Source organism: Coregonus lavaretus, assembly GCF_964263955.1.
Source record: "Coregonus lavaretus genome assembly, contig: HAP1_SCAFFOLD_880, whole genome shotgun sequence".
In the NCBI taxonomy this organism is placed as follows: Eukaryota; Metazoa; Chordata; class Actinopteri; order Salmoniformes; family Salmonidae; genus Coregonus; species Coregonus lavaretus.
This window is the reverse complement of record NW_028163009.1, coordinates 1-26,833: the sequence shown is the minus strand read 5'-3', so window position 1 is coordinate 26,833 and position 26,833 is coordinate 1.

Sequence of the window (26,833 nt, the reverse complement as noted above, 5' to 3'; positions counted from 1 at the left end):
GTAGCAACAGGAGTTGTAGGAGTTGTAGTAAAATGAGTTGTAGCAGCAGGAGTTGTAGCAACAGGAGTTGTAGCAACAGGAGTTGTAGCAACAGGAGTTGTAGCAGCAGGAGTTGTAGCAGCAGGAGTTGTAGCAGGACGAGTTGTAGGAGTTGTAGCAGCAGGAGTTGTAGCAGCAAGAGTTGTAGCAGCAGGAGTTGTAGCAGCAGGAGTTGTAGCAGCAGGAGTTGTAGCAGCAGGAGTTGTAGCAACAGGAGTTGTAGCAACAGGAGTTGCAGCAGCAGGAGTTGTAGCAGCAGGAGTTGTAGCAGCAGGAGTTGTAGCAACAGGAGTTGTAGCAGCAGGAGTTGTAGCAACAGGAGTTGTAGCAACAGGAGTTGTAGCAGCAGGAGTTGTAGCAACAGGAGTTGTAGCAACAGGAGTTGTAGGAGTTGTAGCAACAGGAGTTTTAGCAGCAGGAGTTGTAGCAGCAGGAGTTGTAGCAGCAGGAGTTGTAGTAACAGGAGTTGTAGCAACAGGAGTTGTAGCAGCAGGAGTTGTAGCAGCAGGAGTTGTAGCAGCAGGAGTTGTAGTAACAGGAGTTGTAGCAACAGGAGTTGTAGCAGCAGGAGTTGTAGCAACAGGAGTTGTAGCAGCAGGAGTTGTAGCAGCAGGAGTTGTAGTAACAGGAGTTGTAGCAACAGGAGTTGTAGCAACAGGAGTTGTAGCAGCAGGAGTTGTAGCAGCAGGAGTTGTAGCAGCATGAGTTGTAGTAACAGGAGTTGTAGCAACAGGAGTTGTTGCAGCAGGAGTTATAGCAACAGGAGTTGTAGCAACAGGAGTTGTAGCAACAGGAGTTGTAGCAACAGGAGTACAGGAGTTGTAGCAACAGGAGTTGTAGCAACAGGAGTACAGGAGTTGTAGCAACAGGAGTTGTAGGAGTTGTAGCAACAGGAGTTGTAGCAGCAGGAGTTGTAGCAACAGGAGTTGTAGCAACATGAGTTGTAGGAGTTGTAGCAGCAGGAGTTGTAGCAACAGGAGTTGTAGCAGCAGGAGTTGTAGCAGCAGGAGTTGTAGCAGCAGGAGTTGTAGGAGTTGTAGCAACAGGAGTTGTAGCAACAGGAGTTGTAGCAGCAGGAGTTGTAGCAGCAGGAGTTGTAGCAACAGGAGTTGTAGCAACAGGAGTTGTAGGAGTTGTAGCAACAGGAGTTGTAGCAGCAGGAGTTGTAGCAACAGGAGTTGTAGGAGTTGTAGCAACAGGAGTTGTAGCAGCAGGAGTTGTAGCAACAGGAGTTGTAGCAGCAGGAGTTGTAGCAGCAGGAGTTGTAGCAACAGGAGTTGTAGCAGCAGGAGTTGTAGCAGCAGGAGTTGTAGGAGTTGTAGCAGCAGGAGTTGTAGCAGCAGGAGTTGTATTAACAGGAGTTGTAGCAACAGGAGTTGTAGCAACAGGAGTTGTAGCAGCAGGAGTTGTATTAACAGGAGTTGTAGCAACAGGAGTTGTAGCAACAGGAGTTGTAGCAACAGGAGATGTAGCAGCAGGAGTTGTAGCAACAGGAGTTGTAGCAACAGGAGTTGTAGCAACAGGAGTTGTAGGAGTTGTAGTAAAAGGAGTTGTAGCAACAGGAGTTGTAGCAGCAGGAGTTGTAGCAGCAGGAGTTGTAGCAGCAGGAGTTGTAGTAACAGGAGTTGTAGCAATAGGAGTTGTAGCAGCAGGAGTTGTAGGAGCAGGAGTTGTAGCAACAGGAGTTGTAGCAGCAGGAGTTGTAGGAGTTGTAGCAACAGGAGTTGTAGCAACAGGAGTACAGGAGTTGTAGCAACAGGAGTTTTAGCAGCAGGAGTTGTAGCAGCAGGAGTTGTAGCAGCAGGAGTTGTAGCAGCAGGAGTTGTAGCAGCAGGAGTTGTAGCAACAGGAGTTGTAGGAGTTGTAGCAGCAGGAGTTGTAGCAACAGGAGTTGTAGCAACAGGAGTTGTAGGAGTTGTAGCAGCAGGAGTTGTAGCAGCAGGAGTTGTAGCAACAGGAGTTGTAGCAACAGGAGTTGTAGCAACAGGAGTACAGGAGTTGTAGCAACAGGAGTTGTAGCAGCAGGAGTTGTAGCAGCAGGAGTTGTAGGAGTTGTAGCAGCAGGAGTTGTAGCAGCAGGAGTTGTAGCAACAGGAGTTGTAGCAGCAGGAGTTGTAGCAGCAGGAGTTGTAGCAGCAGGAGTTGTAGCAGCAGGAGTTGTAGCAACAGGAGTTGTAGCAGCAGGAGTTGTAGGAGTTGTAGCAACAGGAGTTGTAGCAACAGGAGTTGTAGCAACATGAGTTGTAGCAGCAGGAGTTGTAGCAGCAGGAGTTGTAGCAACATGAGTTGTAGCAGCAGGAGTTGTAGCAGCAGGAGTTGTAGCAACATGAGTTGTAGCAGCAGGAGTTGTAGCAGCAGGAGTTGTAGCAACATGAGTTGTAGCAGCAGGAGTTGTAGCAGCAGGAGTTGTAGCAACAGGAGTTGTAGCAACAGGAGTTGTAGCAGCAGGAGTTGTAGCAACAGGAGTTGTAGCAGCAGGAGTTGTAGCAGCAGGAGTTGTAGCAGCAGGAGTTGTAGCAGCAGGAGTTGTAGCAACAGGAGTTGTAGCAGCAGGAGTTGTAGCAGCAGGAGTTGTAGCAACAGGAGTTGTAGCAGCAGGAGTTGTAGCAACAGGAGTTGTAGCAACAGGAGTTGTAGGAGTTGTAGCAGCAGGAGTGGTAGCAGCAGCTCTTGTGCTGTCTGACAGATTTTCAGTTTAAACTAGGCTTAAACCTCCCCCGGCTTAGACAGGGCTTAGACTCTAGAGGGTTAAACTAGGCTCTGTGTCTGTATGACTCATAACAACTAACGAAAATACACATACGCTAATTTAATTCCATTAAATTATTCAAATGAACCCATAGACCTATAAGCGTGACTGGTCAAATGTATTTACATGGACTGGTATTTTCATCAATTAATAGGCTAAAAAGCGTTATTTTGCTATGGGATTTTTTTTATTCTCCCGGACAATTGGGCTGAGCAATTCTATTTATTGGCTTTATTTTATTTTTTTATCTATTACCGTCTAGCCCTATGTAGGGTATACAGTGTCATTTGTAACGCACCAGTAACGCACTGTGTCCTCTCTAGAGCAAGAAATAGGCTTATTTGTTCAAAGCAAAGCCAAAAGTGCTTCTGTGCCAATTTCTCTTTAAATTAAGAATTACATTTCTTTGCCATAAGTATCATCATCAACATGAGTTAAATCTCCAAATAGCTCCTCTATGAAAAAAAAACATAAAATCTTGACAGGGAGCGTTCAAAATTCCATCCACTGAAGAAACTGGCTTTGACAACTCTTCAGCCATTACGTTGGCTATGTCCAAAATGGGACACTATTCCCATGGACCCTGGTCAAAAGTAGTGCACTATATAGGGAACAGGGTGATATCTGGGACATTTCCATCATAATAATGGTTAATTATTTTAACAAAAGCCAGTGAGTGGTTCATTTTCCCCTAACAACTCCTAATGTAATAATTAATTGCTACGAATCTAACCCATTTGCCTTTGGCATAACATTGTGCTCTGGTCCAGGGATTACGTCCCAAATAGCACCCTATCCCTTATATAGTTCACTACTTTTGACCAGAGCCCTATGGGGAAATATGTCCCTATATAGGGAATAGGGTGCCATTTGAGACACATTTACAAGCCATAATGAGCGTCCCATACAATTACATTAGTCATCACTCAGCTACTATGAGCCACACCAACTGCTGCCTGCTTGAGTGACTCATCTCAGGAGTATCTCCTGTCCAATGTAATATTAATCTAACCTCAATGGTATTACCAAGATAAGGTCACCTATTGAAACAAGACGTCTCATCTTTTCACGTTCTGACAAGGAATTTGCGACACGTAGCGGATGTCAAACTGAAAAGAGAAGGTATCTAACACATTTTTTTCCAATCCACAGAAAACCCCCAGGATGTTTTGGCTCCAGCACAGCAATTACCTCAACACACATGATTCAACTAATCAATTACCTCAACACACCAGATTCAATTAATCAATTACCTCAACACACCCGATTCAATTAATCAATTACCTCAACACACCCGATTCAACTAATCAATTACCTCAACACACCCGATTCAACTAATCAATTACCTCAACACACCCGATTCAACTAATCAATTACCTCAACACACCCGATTCAACTAATCAATTACCTCAAAACACCCGATTCAACTAATCAATTACCTCAAAACACCCGATTCAACTAATCAATTACCTCAACACACCCGATTCAACTAATCAATTACCTCAACACACCCGATTCAACTAATCAATTACCTCAACACACCCGATTCAACTAATCAATTACCTCAACACACCCGATTCAACTAATCAATTACCTCAACACACCCGATTCAACTAATCAATTACCTCAAAACACCCGATTCAACTAATCAATTACCTCAAAACACCCGATTCAACTAATCAATTACCTCAACACACCCGATTCAACTAATCAATTACCTCAACACACCCGATTCAACTAATCAATTACCTCAACACACCCGATTCAACTAATCAATTACCTCAACACACCCGATTCAACTAATCAATTACCTCAACACACCCGATTCAACTAATCAATTACCTCAACACACCCGATTCAACTAATCAATTACCTCAACACACCCGATTCAACTAATCAATTACCTCAACACACCCGATTCAACTAATCAATTACCTCAACACACCCGATTCAACTAATCAATTACCTCAACACACCCGATTCAACTAATCAATTACCTCAACACACCCGATTCAACTAATCAATTACCTCAAAACACCCGATTCAACTAATCAATTACCTCAAAACACCCGATTCAACTAATCAATTACCTCAACACACCCGATTCAACTAATCAATTACCTCAACACACCCGATTCAACTAATCAATTACCTCAACACACCCGATTCAACTAATCAATTACCTCAACACACCCGATTCAACTAATCAATTACCTCAACACACCCGATTCAACTAATCAATTACCTCAACACACCCGATTCAACTAATCAATTACCTCAACACACCCGATTCAACTAATCAATTACCTCAACACACCCGATTCAACTAATCAATTACCTCAACACACCCGATTCAACTAATCAATTTCCTCAACACACCCGATTCAACTAATCAATTACCTCAACACACCCGATTCAACTAATCAATTACCTCAACACACCCGATTCAACTAATCAATTACCTCAACACACCCGATTCAACTAATCAATTACCTCAACACACCCGATTCAACTAATCAATTACCTCAACACACCCGATTCAACTAATCAATTACCTCAACACACCCGATTCAACTAATCAATTACCTCAACACACCCGATTCAACTAATCAATTACCTCAAAACACCCGATTCAACTAATCAATTACCTCAACACACCCGATTCAACTAATCAATTACCTCAACACACCCGATTCAACTAATCAATTACCTCAACACACCCGATTCAACTAATCAATTACCTCAACACACCCGATTCAACTAATCAATTACCTCAACACACCCGATTCAACTAATCAATTACCTCAACACACCCGATTCAACTAATCAATTACCTCAACACACCCGATTCAACTAATCAATTACCTCAACACACCCGATTCAACTAATCAATTACCTCAACACACCCGATTCAACTAATCAATTACCTCAACACACCCGATTCAACTAATCAATTACCTCAACACACCCGATTCAACTAATCAATTACCTCAACACACCCGATTCAACTAATCAATTACCTCAACACACCCGATTCAACTAATCAATTACCTCAACACACCCGATTCAACTAATCAAGTCAATGGTCTGAAGCAGCTCTAATGTGTTCAGTATTATCACCAGGACCTATCATATCATATCATTACTGATTGTATTATCACCAGGACCTACCATATCATTACTGATTGTATTATCACCAGGACCTATCATATCATATCATTACTGATTGTATTATCACCAGGACCTATCATATCATATCATTACTGATTGTATTATCACCAGGACCTACCATATCATATCATTACTGATTGTATTATCACCAGGACCTACCATATCATTACTGATTGTATTATCACCAGGACCTATCATATCATATCATTACTGATTGTATTATCACCAGGACCTATCATATCATATCATTACTGATTGTATTATCACCAGGACCTATCATATCATATCATTACTGATTATATTATCACCAGGACCTATCATATCATATCATTACTGATTATATTATCACCAGGACCTACCATATCATTACTGATTGTATTATCACCAGGACCTACCATATCATTACTGATTGTATTATCACCAGGACCTACCATATCATTACTGATTGTATTATCACCAGGACCTATCATATCATATCATTACTGATTGTATTATCACCAGGACCTACCATATCATTACTGATTGTATTATCACCAGGACCTACCATATCATTACTGATTGTATTATCACCAGGACCTACCATATCATATCATTACTGATTGTATTATCACCAGGACCTACCATATCATTACTGATTGTATTATCACCAGGACCTATCATATCATATCATTACTGATTGTATTATCACCAGGACCTATCATATCATATCATTACTGATTGTATTATCACCAGGACCTATCATATCATATCATTACTGATTATATTATCACCAGGACCTATCATATCATATCATTACTGATTATATTATCGACAGGACCTACCATATCATTACTGATTGTATTATCACCAGGACCTACCATATCATTACTGATTGTATTATCACCAGGACCTACCATATCATTACTGATTGTATTATCACCAGGACCTATCATATCATATCATTACTGATTGTATTATCACCAGGACCTACCATATCATATCATTACTGATTGTATTATCACCAGGACCTACCATATCATTACTGATTGTATTATCACCAGGACCTACCATATCATTACTGATTGTATTATCACCAGGACCTACCATATCATTACTGATTGTATTATCACCAGGACCTACCATATCATTACTGATTGTATTATCACCAGGACCTACCATATCATTACTGATTGTATTATCACCAGGACCTACCATATCATTACTGATTGTATTATCACCAGGACCTACCATATCATTACTGATTGTATTATCACCAGGACCTACCATATCATTACTGATTGTATTTTCACCAGGACCTACCATATCATTACTGATTGTATTATCACCAGGACCTACCATATCATTACTGATTGTATTATCACCAGGACCTACCATATCATTACTGATTGTATTATCACCAGGACCTACCATATCATTACTGATTGTATTATCACCAGGACCTACCATATCATATCATTACTGATTGTATTATCAACAGGACCTACCGTATCATATCATTACTGATTGTATTATCACCAGGACCTACCATATCATTACTGATTGTATTATCACCAGGACCTACCATATCATTACTGATTGTATCATCACCAGGACCTACCATATCATATCATTACTGATTATATTATCACCAGGACCTACCATATCATTACTGATTGTATCATCACCAGGACCTACCATATCATATCATTACTGATTATATTATCACCAGGACCTACCATATCATTACTGATTGTATTATCACCAGGACCTACCATATCATTACTGATTGTATTATCACCAGGACCTACCATATCATTACTGATTGTATTATCACCAGGACCTACCATATCATTACTGATTGTATTATCACCAGGACCTGCCATATCATTACTGATTGTATTTTCACCAGGACCTACCATATCATTACTGATTGTATTTTCACCAGGACCTATCTAGGGCTCCGTTGTGACACTCAGAGGAGATCAGTGTTTGAAGCAGCTCTAATGTTCTGGTATCCATACAACAACACTCGTGAGGCTTCCTTCCTTCCTGCTGTCTGTACAGTACTGTGTGTATGTGTGTGTAAGGTGCACTGTGTGTGTGTGTGTGTTGTCTGGGGCTTTAAGGTTCACCAGTGCCCCGTTACATATGCTGTGTGGGCTGAAAGGAACTTTAATGAATAACAAATTCAATGCCCACTCCTGGCCCACCTCTCTCTCTCTCTCTCTCTCTCTCTCTCTCTCTCTCTCTCTCTCTCTCTCTCTCTCTCTCTCTCTCTCTCTCTCTCTCTCTCTCTCTCTCTCTCTCTCTCTCTCTCTCTCTCTCTCTCTCTCCACTCTCTCTCTCTCTCTCTCTCTCTCTCTCTCTCTCTCTCAATTCAACACAATTCAAAGAGCTTTGTTTACATATGTTTACATTGCCAAAGAAAGTGAAATAGGTAATAAACAAAAGTGACATAGTCAAAGCTTTCCTTTTTTGGGTCAGTCACAGTGGTCAGGTTTTCTGCCACTATGTACTCTCTGTTTAGGGCCAAATAGCATTCTAGTTTGCTCAGTGTTTTGGTAAATTCTTTCCAATGTGTCAAGTAATTATATTTTTGTTGGTTGGGTCTAATTGTGTTGCTGTCCTGGGGCTCTGTGGGGTCTGTTTGTGTTTGTGAACAGAGCCCCAGGACCAGCTTACTTAGGGGACTCTTCTCCAAGTTCATCTCTCTGTAGGTGATGGCTTTGTTATGGAATATTTGGGAATCGCTTCCTTTTAGGTGTTTGTAGAATTTAACGGCTCTTTTCTGGATTTTCATAATTAGCAGGTATCGGCCTAATTCTGCTCTGTATGCATTATTTGGTGTTTTACGTTGTACACGGAGGATATTTTTACAGAATTCTGCATGCAGAGTCTCAATTTGGTGTTTGTCTCATTTTGTGAATTCTTGGTTGGTGAGCGGACCCCAGACCTCACAACCATGAAGGGCAATGGGTTCTATAACTGATTCAAGTATTTATAGTGAGATCCTAATTTGTATGTCGAATTTTATGTTCCCTTTGATGGCATAGAAGGCCCTTCTTGCCTTGTCTCTCAGATCTCAATTCTAAATTCAATTTTCAATTTAAGGGCTTTATTGGCATGGGAAACTATGTTAACATTGCCAAAGCAAGTGAAGTACTGTAGATAGTAAACAAAAGTGAAATAAACAATAAATATTAACAGTAAACATTACACTCAGAAGTTCCAAAATAATAAAGACATTTCAAATGTCATATTATGTATATATACAGTGTTGTATCAATGTGCAAATAGTTAAAGTACAAAAGGGAAAATAAATTATCATAAATATGGGTTGTATTTAAAATGGTGTTTGTTCTTCACTGGTTACCCTTTTCTTGTGGCAACAGGTCACAAATCTTGCAGCTGTGATGGCACACTGTGGTATTTCACCCAGTAGATAAGGGAGTTTATCAAAATTGGGTTTTCTAATTCTTTGTGGATCGCTGTAATCTGAGGGAAATATGTGTCTCTAATATGGTCATACATTTGGCAGGAGGTTAGGAAGTGCAGCTCAGTTTCCACCTCATTTTGTGGGCAGTGTGCACATAGCCTGTCTTCTCTTGAGAGCCAGGTCTCTCTCTCTCTCTCTCTCTCTCTCTCTCTCTCTCTCTCTCTCTCTCTCTCTCTCTCTCTCTCTCTCTCTCTCTGCCAATTTCTCCTCTTTCTACTCCTTCAGGTAGGGTGGTAGTCGCACGTTTGCCTCCATTTATTACGGATGATCAAATCAGGAAGGAGCTGAGTCGTTTTGGTAAGTTTGCTAGTGGTTTTTGTGAGATGTCAGCAGGTTTTCAGGCAGATGCCGTCAAGCGTGTTGTTTCGTTCCGGAGGCAAGTGTTCATGTTTCTGAATAAGAATGAGCAACAGTTAAATGTGCATTTTAAAGTGAGGCATGGGGAGGGGCTCTACCCAGGGTTTGCCAGCACAGATAATCTACGGTGATTTGAGTGTGGGGATTTGGGGCATAAGAGCTTTGCGTGCCCACATAAAGGCCGTAGACAAGGTGAGGGTTCAAGCACCAGTGGGGGAAATAGAGGTCAACGTGCAGGAGGCCATGAGACACAGGCAGCAGAGGCTGGGTCTAGTCATGCTATAGATGGTGGTGTAGATGAGGCTGGGTCTAGTCATGTTATAGATGGTGGTGTAGATGAGGCTGGGTCTAGTCATGCTATAGATGGTGGTGTAGATGAGGCTGGGCCTAGTCATGCTATAGATGGTGGTGTAGATGAGGCTGGGCCTAGTCATGCTATAGATGGTGGTGTAGATGAGGCTGGGCCTAGTCATGCTACAGATGGTGGTGTAGATGAGGCTGGGTCTAGTCATGCTATAGATGGTGGTGTAGATGAGGCTGGGCCTAGTCATGCTACAGATGGTGGTGTAGATGAAGCTGGGTCTAGTCATGCTATAGATGGTGGTGTAGATGAGGCTGGGTCTAGTCATGCTATAGATGGTGGTGTAGATGAGGCTGGGTCTAGTCATGTTATAGATGGTGGTGTAGATGAGGCTGGGTCTAGTCATGCTATAGATGGTGGTGTAGATGAGGCTGGGTCTAGTCATGTTATAGATGGTGGTGTAGATGAGGCTGGGTCTAGTCATGTTATAGATGGGGGTGTAGATGAGGCTGGGTCTAGTCATGCTATAGATGGTGGTGTAGATGGGGCTGGGTCTAGTCATGCTATAGATGGTGGTGTAGATGAGGCTGGGTCTAGTCATGCTATAGATGGTGGTGTAGATGAGGCTGGGTCTAGTCATGCTATAGATGGTGGTATAGATGAGGCTGGGTCTAGTCATACAAAAAAAAAGTACAGGTGTTGTTTCTGCAGGAGACTCATAGTGATGTGGTGTATTAAGTTGATTGGGGGCTCTGGTGGAAAGGGGCAAGTGTGCTGAGCCATGGGACAAATGTCAGTGCAGGGGTGGCAGTCCCTTTTTGTACCGAGTCTGTCTGTAAAAATGTACTCCTCAAAAGAAGTCTGTAGGGGTAGACTGCTTGTGGTAAAAGCAGAAATTAACAACAGGGGTTTGGTTTTGTTTTATAAATGTGTCTTATAAATTTCCACTCGCCATTTCCCATTAAATGTGTAACACAGGGAGAGAGAGGGAGCTTCTATTTGGGTGTCTTAGACTGGAACTCTCACAGGTAGCACCAGAGACGCTGGTGGTCGGCGGGGACTGGAACTGTACGATGGATTTTACGAAAGACAGAAATGGGGAGGAGCCTCATTCAAGCTCAGTGGGGGTGTTAAGGGACATCATTAATCAGTTTGACCTAGTGGATGTTTGGAGAACTAGACATCCCAACACAAGACAGTATACATGGGTGAAGGTCTTTGGGGCTAGGGTGAGTGCAGCCCGACTTGATCGATTGTACATTTCCAGGAATCAGAGCAATAGGCTGTTGGGCGCTACCATTCTCCCAGTTGGTTTTTCAGATCATCACATAACCATGGCTCGGCTGTCTATTTCACCAGGGGCCTCGGCAGGCATCCTACTGGAAGTTTAATGTAAAGCTCTTACAAGATGCCACTTTTTGCTCAAGTTTCCAGCCTTTTGGGAAAGGTGGGGGCAGCGAATAGAGGATTATAAGTCTCTGAGTCAATGGTGGGATGTGGGAAAAGTCCAAATTTGGCTTTTCTGTCAACAGTATACAGCTCTCTCATCCTCAGAGGCTAGGAGAGTATTGGGGGAACTCGAGCGTAGTATCAGTGAGGTGGAGGTATAGCTGGTGGGGCAAGGCAATGTAGGCCTCCAGGCTAATTTAGCTGAACTACGTAGGGACCTAGGCAGTTTATTCCAGGTTAAAGCAAAGGGAGCACTTGTAAGAGCAAGGTTCTCCATGCTCAAGGAGATGGATGCTCCCAGCTCCTTCTTCTTTGGTTTGGAAAGACAGAGCGGTGAAGCCAAGAGTAAGCATTGTCTTCGGCTTTCGGATGGGCGGGTGACCTCTGTGGGGGAGATGCGCGGACTGTGGAGTTTTATACTGAGTTGTATAGGGCAGAACTGTGTGATCCTATGTGTGCTCAGGTTTTGTTTGCAGAACTCCCTAAGTTCTCTCTGGCACAGAGGGATGAAATGGACATTCCCCTGTTGTCCCATGAATTGGCAGAGGCCGTAACCCAGATGTCCCCCGGGTCGATGGACTCCCAGTGGAATTTTATAAAAGATTCTGGGGAATAATTAGACTGGACTTTTTTTGCGTGTTGCATGAGTGTGTCGGGGTAGGAGAGTTGCCGATGAGCTGCCGTCGGGTGGCTCTGACTCTCCTGCCCAAAAAAGGGGACTTGTGTGAACTTAAGAACTGGAGGCCTGTGGCATTGCTCTGTGCGGACTACAAGATATTTGCCAAGGTCCTCGCTAGCAGACTGAAGTCCCATCTGGACTCTATAGTACACAAGGACCAGACATATTGTGTACCGGGACGCTCAATCACGGACAACTTGTTCTTAATCAGGGGCATGTTGAACTTGTCGAGAAGTTCTAATGTGAAGTTTGGTCTGGTCTCTTTAGATCAAGAGAAGGCTTTTGATAGAGTGGCCCATGAGTATCTGTTTAATGTGATGTCTGTGTTTGGGTTTGGGGAAAGGTTTTTTGGCCTATATGAAGATGTTGTATGCTGGGGCATCATGTATGGTCAAGGTGGGAGGGGGGCTCAGTAGGCCAGTCTGGGTGAGGCGGGGCATTAGACAAGGATGCCCTCTATCAGGGCAGTTATATACACTAGCCATTGAGCCTTTTTTGGAGACTGCAGGGAGTGTGCTGGACAGGCATAGCAGTGTCAGAGTATGCAGATGAGGTTTCTGTGTTTCTGTGATGGTCAGGGATTGGCAGGATATGCAGGCACTAGAGACTAGTCTGAAGGTGTACGAGGAAGCTTCGTCAGCTAAGGTAAACTGGGGCAAGAGCAAAGCTCTGTTATGTGGGGCATGGGGGGATAGGTCCCCTCCTCTGCTTCCAAGGGCTTAACATTTTGGGGGTGTACCTGGGCTCGGAGATGTGGGTCAGGAAGAACTGGGAGGGGCTGTCACAGGCAGTGGTGTCAAGACTGGCCAGGTGGAGGTGGCTCCTGTCCCAAGTGTCATATAGAGGGAGGGTGCTGATAATCAACAACCTGGTGGCATCTTCCCTGTGGCATAAACTGTCTGTCCTCAACCCCTGGCAGCTGCTAAGGCCCACACGAGAAGGGGGTGTGGAGCCTGGGCTGTGGGTGTGGGAGGAGCCTGTCTTCCACAACCCAGCCATCCTTTTTGAGATCGGTTCAGTCAGCTACCCTGCAGAGGCGACTGATGGCAGCGGATTTACTAAGGCTGGGTGACCTGCGGCTGCTGGGGGAGGAGGGGCGGAAAAACCCAGAAGTCCTGGCACAACAATATACGGTTGTAGAAGTGGTGAGGTTTTGGTTATTGTGATGTGTGGTATTGTTTTGTATCGTGGGGTAGAGGGCAAGGTGAGTATGCTGTACAAGGGATATTCATTTTATAAAGGGGGGTGGTGGGGAGGGGGGAGGGGTGGTGGTGAGGTTTTAATGAAATGAAATGAGGATGTATCATTAAAGAAAGACAAAAGGTCAAAGTCTCTCTCTCTATCTCTCTCTCTCTCTCTCTCTCTCTCTCTCTCTCTCGCTCTCTCTCTCTCTCTCTCTCTCTCTCTCTCTCGCTCTATCCTTCTCTCTATTATCTCTCTATTTCTCTAACAGCATGGAATAATGTTTTAGAGGAATCTGTGTTATATATTCACTGATTGTTACTGTAAAAATATAAAGTACATGCACACAACCATATTATAGTGGACAGTATAGTGACTGCATCTCAGTTGACTAAGCAGGTTTTATGTTTTGCAAAAGGCTCCTCTGAATCTTAAAGAATCGTGCAGAGGCTTGTTCAAGGCAGAAGAAGGTAGTAAAGTAGTAGCTTCCACTATAACCAACTTAACCCTCCCGTTGTCCTGTAGTACTGTAGATAGTAAACAAAAGTGAAATAAACAATAAATATTAACAGTAAACATTACACTCAGAAGTTCCAAAATAATAAAGACATTTCAAATGTCATATTATGTATATTTACAGTGTTGTATCAATGTGCAAATAGTTAAAGTACAAAAGGGAAAATAAATAATCATAAATATGGGTTGTATTTAAATAAAGTAGTGTTGCCTCTTCCTTCTCCTATTCCCTCCATCCCCCTCAACGGCGAGGTTATCCACTTTATTTCAAGCCTGATTTATATTTGGACGATATTTGTTTGTTTTTTTAATTTGTATTTTTAGGAGAGTATAGAGGGAGGAAAGTGGGTTTGCTTGAAATATTTATGGACTACATTCATTACTCCACCGTGGACCCAGTTGCATGTACACGCCTGCATAAAAATCGGCAACTGCAGAGCCGTGTGGCTCCATGCGGTATGCCATTGCGGCTCAGAAGGTTTCCGGCTCAGTGATGCGTCAGGCTGCTTGCACCGCTATTGGGGGAAAACAGCAAATGGAAGGTTGTGATGTAATAATGTGAGAAATGACAGTGAGACGTCCTCAGTGTCCTCGCATAGTTGTGTGTGTGTGTCCTCAGATAACTCAGTTCTAGAGAGAAACATTTAGATACTCAGAGCGTCTGCATGAGAAGGATGACGAACACTTCTCCAAGCAACATCTGCAACCTCACGCAGTCTCACTACCCTTATTTATTAAAGACCTGCAACGGTAGTAGATGAGTCACAGGCCTACACAACAAAACACACATTGTAATTGTGTACGGCACGCATATTGTACACACTTCACGCTTGGTATGTCCAAAATGGCACCCTATTCCGTATATAGTGCACAATGGGCCCTGGTCAACAGTAATGCACTACATAGGGAAAATAGTGCCATTTGGGACGCAGATCTTAGAGACTCCTTCAAGACTCAACCTTGAAGGATATCAGGCAGCTCAACCAATCAGCTGAGTTTATTTCAGTAAACCTTGGCTGGGTCTGAGAATAAAGGCTGATATAGAACCTACTAATGCTATACTGTGTATTAATACTTCTATAGAACCTACTAATGCTATACTGTGTATTAATACTTCTATAGAACCTACTAATGCTATACTGTGTATTAATACTTCTATAGAACCTACTAATGCTGCATGGCCTCATCCTGACATCAAGTCTACTGACACCAGATCTCTAGACCGGGGAGACATAGACCGAGTCCCAAATGGTACCCTATTCCCTACGCATTGGACTGTTTTGGGCCCTGGTCAAAAGGGTAAGCAGACTATATGGAAGCTTCAACATAGATACATATCAGTGAGGTCGTGAGACGTATCAATTCATATCAATTCATAACATAAACATTAATTTAGACTATGATCTATGGAGAGACGTCTCCTTGGGTGGTTGATTCATTCAGACTATGATCTATGGAGAGACGTCTCCTTGGGTGGTTGATTCATTCAGACTATGATCTGTGGAGAGACGTCTCCTTGGGTGGTTGATTCATTCAGACTATGATCTGTGGAGAGACGTCTCCTTGGGTGGTTGATTCATTCAGACGATGATCTGTGGAGAGACGTCTCCTTGGGTGGTTGATTCATTCAGACTATGATCTGTGGAGAGACGTCTCCTTGGGTGGTTGATTCATTCAGACTATGATCTGTGGAGAGACGTCTCCTTGGGTGGTTGATTCATTCAGACTATGATCTGTGGAGAGACGTCTCCTTGGGTGGTTGATTCATTCAGACTATGATCTGTGGAGAGACGTCTCCTTGGGTGGTTGAGTCACTTTCGTAGACACTCAGCAGTTTTTAGTTCTGAGATGAGCATTTGTCCGAGATGTGTGCGTGTGTGTGCGTGCGTGTGTGTGTGAATGATGGTATCTGAGATGAGTTTGTCCGAGGTGTTTGATCCGGAATATTCCGGCCTGGTGGGAAGGTCTGTGGAAAGTCACAGCGGGATAGAACAGCTCTCTGTCAGAGCAGAGGGCTCCCACAGTCCAGGGCCAAGACCAGGGTGCAATGGCACGATTAGGCCTAATAGGTTCTCCCTCTCTCTCTCTCTCTCTCTCTCTCTCGCTCTCTCTCTCCTTCTCTCTCTTTCCTTTCTCTCTCTCTCCATATCTCATTTCTCTCTCTCTCCCTCTCTCTCTCTCTCTCTCTCTCTCTCTCTCTTTCTCTCTCTCTCTCTCCATATCTCCTTTCTCTCTCTCTCTCTCTCTCTCTCTCTCTCTCTCTCTCTCTCTCTCTCTCTCTCTCTCTTTCCATATCTCGTTTCTCTCTCTCTCTCTCTGACTCTCTCTCTCTCTCTCTCTCTCTCTCTCTCTCTCTCTCTCTCTCTCTCTCACTTTCTCTCTCTCTCTCTCGCTCTCTCTTTCTCTCTCTCCATATCTCATTTCTCTCTCTCTCTCTCTCTTTCTCTCTCTCTCTCCATATCTCCTCTCTCTCTCTCTCTCTCTCTCTCTCTCAATCTATCCCCTTGTCGTAATTGCTCCCCTATCAGCCCTCCAGCCCATCTATGACGTTTATGACACAGATGTCTGTGTGAACGAGGGAGCGAGGGAATGGAAGAGAAAGAGCTAGAGAATGAAAGAGGGGTTTTATATCAGCGCTGATTAAACTGTGTCCTTCCTCTGTGTCCTTTCGCTCAGAGGTGGGGGGAGAGAGAGGGATAGGGAGAGAGAGGGATAGGGAGAGAGAGGTGTGTATATATAGAGAGAGAGAGCTCTCTCCAGCCTCCCTGCGATGGAACAGAATCATTAACCTCTGCTTCCTACATCATACCCTCCACCTCAGACGTACAGAGATACAACAACAACATATAATATAGCATGCACACACACACACAATGTACCTTTCAGCATCTAGCACACACTCTGTGGTAGAACTCTGTGGTAGAACTGTGGTAGAACTCTGTGGTAGAACTGTGGTAGAACTGTGGTAGAACTCTGTAGAAGTACACTGTAGTAGATATCTGTGGTAGAACTCTGAGGTATAACTCTGTGGTAGAACTGTGGTAGAACTCTGTAGAAGTACACTGCAGTAGAACTCTGTGGTAGAACTCTGGCGCCGGAGGAGATGGCTGCCGCTCTTAACCAATTGTGCTATTGTGTGTTTCTTCACATTATTTGTAACTTATTTTGTACATAATGTTTCTGAAACCGTCGCTTACGACCGAAAATAGCTTCTGGATATCAGGACAGCAATTACTCATCTCGGACTGGACAAAGATTTTTTCTTCAACGAGTTGGACGCTAAGGATGTGCTTCAGACACCCGACAAGGCCCAAATCTCTGTCATTTGCAGGAGAAAGAGAAGGAGATATCAGAGATGTAGGTCGGGGTGCCTTGTAAAGATCCGACGGCGAGTGAGTAATTTGCCTCTTCCATCAGTCCTATTAGCCAACGTACAATCATTGGATAATAAAATAGACGAGCTACGATCACGAATATCCTACCAACGGGACATTAAAAACGGTAATATCTTATGTTTGAGTGGTGGCTGAACGATGACATGGATAACATGGCAGGTTTCACTCTGCATCGCCAAGATAGATTTTTTATGAATTAATTTGCAAATTATGGTGGAAAATAAGTATTTGGTCACCTACAAACAAGCAAGATTTCTGGCTCTCACAGACCTGTAACTTCTTCTTTAAGAGGCTCCTCTGTCCTCCACTCGTTACCTGTATTAATGGCACCTGTTTGAACTTGTTATCAGTATAAAAGACACCTGTCCACAACCTCAAACAGTCACACTCCAAACTCCACTATGGCCAAGACCAAAGAGCTATCAAAGGACACCAGAAACAAAATTGTAGACCTGCACCAGGCTGGGAAGACTGAATCTGCAATAGGTAAGCAGCTTGGTTTGAAGAAATCAACTGTGGGAGCAATTATTAGGAAATGGAAGACATACAAGACCACTGATAATCTCCCTCGATCTGGGGCTCCACGCGAGATCTCACCCCGTGTGGTCAAAATGATCACAAGAACGGTGAGCAAAAATCCCATAACCACACGGGGGGACCTAGTGAATGACCTGCAGAGAGCTGGGACCAAAGTAACAAAGCCTACCATCAGTAACACACTACGCCGCCAGGGACTCAAATCCTGCAGTGCTGACATGTCCCCCTGCTTAAGCCAGTACATGTCCAGGCCCGTCTGAAGTTTGGATGATGATGCATTTGGATGATCCAGAAGAGGATTGGGAGAATGTCATATGGTCAGATGAAACCAAAATAGAACTTTTTGGTAAAAACTCAACTCGTCGTGTTTGGAGGACAAAGAATGCTGAGTTGCATCCAAAGAACACCATACCTCCTGTGAAGCATGGGGCTGGAAACATCATGCTTTGGGGCTGTTTTTCTGCAAAGGGACCAGGACGACTGATCCGTGTAAAGGAAAGAATGAATGGGGCCATGTATCGTGAGATTTTGAGTGAAAACCTCCTTCCATCAGCAAGGGCATTGAAGATGAAACGTGGCTGGGTCTTTCAGCATGACAATGATCCCAAACACACCGCCCGGGCAACGAAGGAGTGGCTTAGTAAGAAGCATTTCAAGGTCCTGGAGTGGCCTAGCCAGTCTCCAGATCTCAACCCCATAGAAAATCTTTGGAGGGAGTTGAAAGTCCGTTTTGCCCAGCGACAGCCCCAAAACATCACTGCTCTAGAGGAGATCTGCATGGAGGAATGGGCCAAAATACCAGCAACAGTGTGTGAAAACCTTGTGAAGACTTACAGAAAACGTTTGACCTGTGTCATTGCCAACAAAGGGTATATAACAAAGTAGTGAGAAACTTTTGTTATTGACCAAATACTTATTTTCCACCATAATTTGCAAATAAATTCATAAAAAATCCTACAATGTGATTTTCTGGATTTTTTTTCTTCTAATTTTGTCTGTCATAGTTGACGTGTACCTATGATGAAAATTAGGTACACATCTTTTTAAGTGGGAGAACTTGCACAATTGGTGGCTGACTAAATACTTTTTTGCCCCACTGTACACTACCAGTCAAAAGTTTGGACACCTACTCATTCAAGGGTTTTTCTTTATTTTAACAATTTTTTACATTGTAGAATAATAGCGAAGACATCAAAACTATGAAATAACCCATATGGAATCATGTAGTAACCAAAAAAGTGTTAAACAAATCAAAATATTTTTTATATTTGAGATTCTTCAAAGTAGCCACCCTTTGCCTTGATGACAGCTGTGATGACAGCTTTGCACATTGATTCCATATATGCTTTCATAGTTTTGATGTCTTCACTATTATTCTACGATGTAGAAAATAGTAAAAATAAAGAAAAACCCTTTGACTGGTACTGTATATTTTTCATAGCTGTCTATTTACCACCACAAACCGATGCTGGCACAATGACTGCACTCAATGAGCTGTATAAGCCATAATCAAACAGGAAAACGCTCATCCAGAGGCGGCACTCCTAGTGGCCGGGGACTTTAATGCAGGAAAACTTAAATCCATTTTACCCAATTTATACCAGCATGTTAAATGTGCAACTAGAGGAAAATAAACTCAAGACAACCTTTACTCCACACACAGAGACGTGTACAAAGCTCTCCCACGCCCTCCATTTGGCAAATCTGACCATAACTCTATCCTCCTGATTCCTTCTTACAAGCAAAAACTAAAGCAGGAAGCACCAGTGAATCGGTCAATAAAGAAGTGGTCAAATGACGCAGATGCTAAGCTACAGGACTGTTTTGCTAGCACAGACTGTAAAATGTTCCGGGATTCTTCTGATGGCATTGAGGAGTACACCACATCAGTCACTGCTAAATCACTTCTATGCTCGCGTCGCGGCAAGTAACACTAAGGCATGCATGAGAGCATTAGCTGTTCCGGACGACTGTGTGATCACACTCTCCATTGCCGATGTGAGTAAAACCTTTAAACATGTCAACATTCACAAGGTCGCAGGGCCAGACGGATTACCAGGACGTGTACTCCAAGCATGCACTGACCAACTTGCAAGTGTCTTCACTGACATTTTCAAGCTGTCCCCTGACTGAGTCTGTAATACGAACATGTTTCAAGCAGACCACCATAGTCCCTGTGCCGAAGAACACTAAGGTAACCTGTCTAAATGACTACAGACCTGTAGCACTCACGTCTGTAGCCATTATTCCAGAAACCCTAGACCCACTCCAATTTGCATACCGCCCCAACAGATCCACAGATGATGCATTCTCTATTGCACTCCACACTGCCCTTTTTCACCTGGACAAAAGGAACACCTACGTGAGAATGCTATTCATTGACTACAGCTCAGCGTTCAACACCATAGTGCCCTCAAAGCTCATCACTAAGCTAAGGACCCTGGGACTTAACACCTCCCTCTGCAACTGGATCCTGGACTTCCTGATGGGCCGCCCCCAGGTGGTAAGGTTGTTGGCTAATCAGCACTGTCCCAACGCACTAGTTAGCCTTGAGCTAGCCTCGAGCCCATCTCCCGGCTATCTACCTCTCTGTCAACCGGACAGGACCTCCTAGTGTCGACACAGAGCCCCGCCGATCCATCACGACTGGTCTGCCGACGTAATCGTCTGATGTGGTTCCATCTGCTAGCCCCGGCCTGCTAGCACGCGCAATCAACAGCAGTGCCTCCTGCTAGCCTGTGCTGTAGCAGCCTATGAACTGCTCCCGGACTTACCTATTGCTGTTCACTGGACCTTATGATCAATAAGCTACACAGCTAATGCCTGCTGGACTGTTCATTTACACGGTACCCCATCCTGTTCATCTGTTTAGCCTCAGCACAAACTTTTGTCGCCATTACCAGTTGTTGTCTTAGCCCTCTCGAATTACACCTGTGAATGCGTTATGCCTCTCTCCCATGTCAATATGCCTAGCCTATTGCTGTTTGGGTTAGTTCTTATTGTACTATTTCACTGTAGAGACCCCAGTCCCGCTCAACCTGCCTCAGATAGCTCCTTTGTCCCACCCCCCATACACGCAGAGACCGGCTCTATCGGTACCTCCAGTGATGCCATCTCTTTCATCGTTACCCAATGCTTAGGTGTACCTCCACTGTACTGATATCCTTCCATATCCTTGTCTGCACATAATGCCCTGAATCTATTCTACAACGCCCGGAAACCTGCCCCTTTTATTCTCTGTACCCAACGCACTAGAAGACCAGTTCTTAAAGCCTTTAGCCATATCCTTATTATATTCCTCCTCTGTTCCTCTGGTGATGTAGAGGTTATCCCAGGCCCTGTAGCCCCCAGTATCACTCCTACTCCCCAGGCGCTATCATTTGTTGACTTCTGTAACCGTAAAAGCCTTGGTTTCTTGCATGTTAACATCAGAAGCCTCCTCCCCAAGTTTGAGTTATTCACTGCGTTAGCACACTCTGCCAACCCTGATGTTCTAGCAGTGTCTGAATCCTGGCTTAGGAAGGCCACCAAAAATTCAGAAATTTCGACTGTAGAGATAGCCTGCAGAGCTCTATCATACTATCCAGGTCTGTACCCAAACAGTTTGAGCTTTTACTTCTAAAAATCCACCTTTCCAGAAATAAGTCTCTCACTGTTGCCGCTTGCTACAGACCCCCCTCAGCCCCCAGTTGTGCCCTGGACACCATATGTGAATTGCTTTCCCCCCATCTATCCTCAGAGTTCATACAGCTTGGTGACCTAAACTGGGATATGCTTAACACCCCGGCCGTCCTACAATCGAAACTAGATGCCCTCAATCTCACACTAATTACCAAGGAACCTACCAGGTACAACCCCAAATCCGTAAACATGGGCACCCTCATAGATATCATCCTGACTAATTTACCCTCTAAATACACCTCCGCTGTCTTCAACCAGGATCTCAGCGATCACTGCCTCATTGCCTGCTTCCGTAATGGGTCCGCGGTCAAACGACCACCCTTCATCACTGTCAAACGCTCCCTAAAACACTTCAGCGAGCAGGCCTTTCTAATTGACCTGGCAAGGGTATCCTGGATGGATATTGACCTCATTCCGTCAGTAGAGGATGCCTGGATGTTCTTCAAAAGTGCTTTTCTTTCCATCTTAAATAAGCATGCCCCATTACAAAAATTCAGAACTAAGAACAGATATAGCCCCTGGTTCACCCCAGACTTGACTGCCCTTGACCAGCACAAAAACATCCTGTGACGTACTGCATTAGCATCGAACAGCACCCGCGATATGCAACTTTTCAGGGAAGTGAGGAACCAATATACACAATCAGTTAGGAAAGCAAAGGCTAGCTTTTTCAAACAGACATTTGCATCCTTTAGCACTAATTCCAAAAAGTTTTGGGACACTGTTAAGTCCATGGAGAATAAGAGCACCTCCTCCCAGCTTTTATTTTTTACCTATCTGTTGTTTACTTAACACTTATTTCTCTTAAAACTGCATTGTTGGTTAGGTTTTAAGTAAGCATTTCCCTGTAAGGTCTACACCTGTTGTATTCGGCCCATGTGACAAATAAAATTGTATTTGATTTGTCTAACTCTGTGTTAGAACACAGTAGTATAATTCAGTAGTAGAACTCTGTGGTAGAACTCTATGGTAGAACACTGTGGTAGAACACTGTGGTAGAACACTGTTGTAGAACACTGTGGTAGAACACTGAGGTGGAATGCTGTAGTAGAACGCTGTAGTAGAACACTGTGGTAGAACACTGTGGTAGAACACTGTGGTAGAACTCTGTAGTAGAACACTGTGGTAGAACACTGTGGTAGAACACTGTGGTAGAACTCTGTAGTAGAACACTGTGGTAGAACACTGTGGTAGAACACTGTGGTAGAACACTGTGGTAGAACTCTGTAGTAGAACACTGTGGTAGAACTCTGTAGTAGAACACTGTGGTAGAACACTGTGGTAGAACACTGTGGTAGAACACTGTGGTAGAACATTGTGGTAGAACACTGGTAGAACACTGTGGTAGAACATTGTGGTAGAACACTGTGGTAGAACACTGTGGTAGAACTCTGTGGTAGAACACTGTGGTAGAACATTGTGGTAGAACACTGGTAGAACACTGTGGTAGAACACTGTGGTAGAACATTGTGGTAGAACACTGTGGTGGAATGCTATAGTAGAACACTTTAGTGTCTGTGGTGTCTGCATTATAAAAAACAGTACCAGTTATGTACAGTATATATTCTCTCAGCTAGCAAAACAACAGAATGTATTGTCTCCCGAGTGGGGCAGTGGTCTAAGGCACTGCATCGCAGTGCTAGCTGTGCCACTAGAGATCCTGGTTCGAATCCAGGCTCTGTCGTAGCCGGCCGTGACCGGGAGACCAATGGGGCGGTGCACAATTGGCCCAGTGTCGTCTAGGGTAGGGGAGGGAATGGCCGGCAGGGATGTAGCTCAGTTGGTAGAGCATGGCGTTTGCAACGCCAGGGTTGTGGGTTCGATTCCCACGGGGGTATGAAAAAAAATTAAAATAATGTAAGTCGCTCTGGATAAGAGCGTCTGCTAAATGATGTAAATGTATTGGAGATAGAGATGCATTGTACTATACAGCACAATACTGTGTGTTATGCGCTACACAACAAAATACCATGTAGGATACTGTACTATACATTACATATAAGGAACCCTCCACAGGCCTACAGTATGGAGCCTATATAGACCTACAGTGCCTTCTTGGGACATAAAATTCATCAATATGATAATACCTAGTTAAAATATCAGATTTGGGATCTGGCTAATGACTAGCCCAGTAGGGAAAATGCAGATAGACAACCCCATGCTACATACTATCAGCATACTTTTATTTTAATTCATTTTGTAGTATAATTTCCATTTAAAAAGTCACCAGAACTGAGCTTCTCAGTCCTTTTACATAAAGATTATAGGAGGGAGTGCCTGTAATGTGCCTGTAATTACGCCAGCTGGCTGCCTACAACAATTACATACAATAATTGCCTACCATTCAGCTGTTTTCTAACCTCATTGTCTGAACCGTTAACGTTAGGTAGCAAGTGGCTACTGTGCTTGAAATTTAGCTAGCTTGTTGCTACCTGGATAGCTACTAGTAAACAATAGCTGGAACGACCTAGCGAACAGACGCGAACTGGCTGAGTCAATTCAGTGGCTAGCTTTGCACTTGGCTAGCTAACAGTAGCTGCTAGGGGTAAGTCATAACCTACATTTTTTGTTTGTTTTTTACATATTGGTAGCCCGAGTCGTTCAAGGAATTAGGGACATGGGTGACTAGTTAACGTTAGTTTGGCTCTCTCTGTGTGTTCATGCCGTGAAAGGAGGGGTTTCTTCTTTGTCTGAAAGCAATGGCTAGCTAGTTTGACTATTCTAGCTAACTAACTGGCTGAATAAGTTGACGACGGACTCGCTCAAGCTGTCGGGACTAACCCTAAACGTTAGACACGGACACGAACGATCTGCTTGCGTGTTGACACACTGGTGGTTTGTTGTGGCCGAGTATTGGCGCTAAACCGTGTTGTTGGAGTCCGGCATGCTAGCTGGCTGTGGCGTCTTATGACTAGGTGCCCGGACGATTTTCATGGAATAATACTGTACCTAGTTAGCTAGCTGAATAAAATAAGTTAGTCTATTCTTAGAAAGCATTGAACCGCTGTAGTTTACAACAATTATAGTTTCTGAGGTGGAAGTTGGGAGAGTTATATTTGGGAGTTGTGGTGAGGGAGGCCCCGCTCTCTCCTTTCCCAGATGTTTAGTTCATTTCATTCCGATCTCCTCTGCATTATTGTAGCCATCTGCTGCAGCCTGTCAACTATGCCTCTGCCTATCCCTGTTCTCTCCTCTCCGCACAGGCTATACAAACGCCTCACACCGCGTGGCTGCTGCCTCTCTAACCTGGTGGTCCCTGCACGCACCACCCACGTGGAGTTCCAGGTCTCAGGCAGCCTCTGGAACTGCCGTTCTGCTGCCAACAAGGCAGAGTTAATCTCAGCCTATGCTACCCTCCAGTCCCTCGACTTCTTGGCGCTGACGGAAACATGGATTACCACTGAAAACACTGCTACTCCTACTGCTCTCTCCTCATCTGACCATGTGTTCTCGCACACCCCGAGAGCATCTGGTCAGCGGGGTGGTGGCACAGGAATCCTCATCTCTCCCAAGTGGACATTCTCAATTTTTCCCCTGACCCATCTGTCTATCTCCTCATTTGAATTCCATGCTGTCACAGTCACTAGCCCATTTAAGCTTAATATCCTTGTCATCTATCGCCCTCCAGGTTCCCTTGGAGAGTTCATCAATGAGCTTGACGCCTTGATAAGTTCCTTTCCTGAGGATGGCTCACCCCTCACAGTTCTGGGGGATTTCAACCTCTCTACGTCTACATTTGACTCATTTCTCTCTGCCTCCTTCTTTCCACTCCTCTCCTCTTTTGACCTCACCCTCTCACCGTCCCTCCCTACTCACAAGGCAGGCAATACGCTTGACCTCATCTTTACTAGATGCTGTTGTTCTACTAATCTCACTGCAACTCCCCTCCATGTCTCCGACCACTACTTTGTATCCTTTTCTCTCTCGCTCTCCTCCAACACTACTCACTCTGCCCCTACACAGATGGTAATGCACCGTCGCAACCTTCGCTCTCTCTCTCCCGCTACTCTCTCCTCTTCCATCCTATCATCTCTTCCCTCTGCTCAATCCTTCTCCCTCCAATCTCCTGATTCTGCCTCCTCAACCCTCCTCTCCTCCCTTTCTGCATCCTTTGACTCTCTATGTCCCCTATCCTTCCGGCCGGCTCGGTCCTCCCCTCCAGCTCCGTGGCTTGATGATTCATTGCGAGCTCACAGAACAGGGCTCCGGGCAGCTGAGCGGATCAACTCATCCTTGACCGCTGGCTATGTCCCTTCCGTCTTCAAGAGAGCGAGAGTTGCACCCCTTCTCAAAAAACCAACACTCGATCCCTCTGATGTCAACAACTACAGACCAGTATCCCTTCTTTCTTTTCTCTCCAAAACTATTGAGCGTGCCGTCTTTAGCCAACTCTCTTGCTATCTCTCTCAGAATGACCTTCTTGATCCAAACCAGTCAGGTTTCAAGATTGGTCATTCAACTGAGACTGCTCTTCTCTGTGTCACGGAGGCTCTCCGCACTGCTAAAGCTAACTCTCTCTCCTCTGCTCTTGTCCTTCTAGACCTGTCTGCTGCCTTTGATACTGTGAACCATCAGATCCTCCTCTCCACCCTCTCCGAGCTGGGCATCTCCGGCGCGGCTCACTCTTGGATTGCGTCCTACCTGACCGGTCGCTCCTACCAAGTGGCGTGGCGAGAAGCTGTCTCCGCACCACGTGCTCTCACCACTGGTGTCCCCCAGGGCTCAGTTCTAGGCCCTCTCCTATTCTCGCTATACACCAAGTCACTTGGCTCTGTCATATCCTCACATGGCCTCTCATATCATTGCTACGCAGACGACACACAACTAATCTTCTCCTTTCCCCCTTCTGATAACCAGGTGGCGAATCGCATCTCTGCATGTCTCGCAGACATATCAGTATGGATGACGGATCACCACCTCAAGCTGAACCTTGGCAAGACAGAGCTGCTCTTCCTCCCGGGGAAGGACTGCCTGTTCCATGATCTCGCCATCACGGTTGACAACTCTGTTGTGTCCTCCTCCCAGAGTGCGAAGAGCCTTGGCGTGACCCTGGACAACACCCTGTCGTTCTCCGCTAACATCAAGGCGGTGACCCGATCCTGTAGGTTCATGCTCTACAACATTCGAAGAGTACAACCCTGCCTTACACAGGAAGAGGCACAGGTCCTAATCCAAGCACTTGTCATCTCCCGTCTAGATTACTGCAACTCGCTGTTGGCTGGGCTCCCTGCCTGTGCCATTAAACCCCTACAACTCATCCAGAATGCCGCAGCCCGTCTGGTGTTCAACCTTCCCAAGTTCT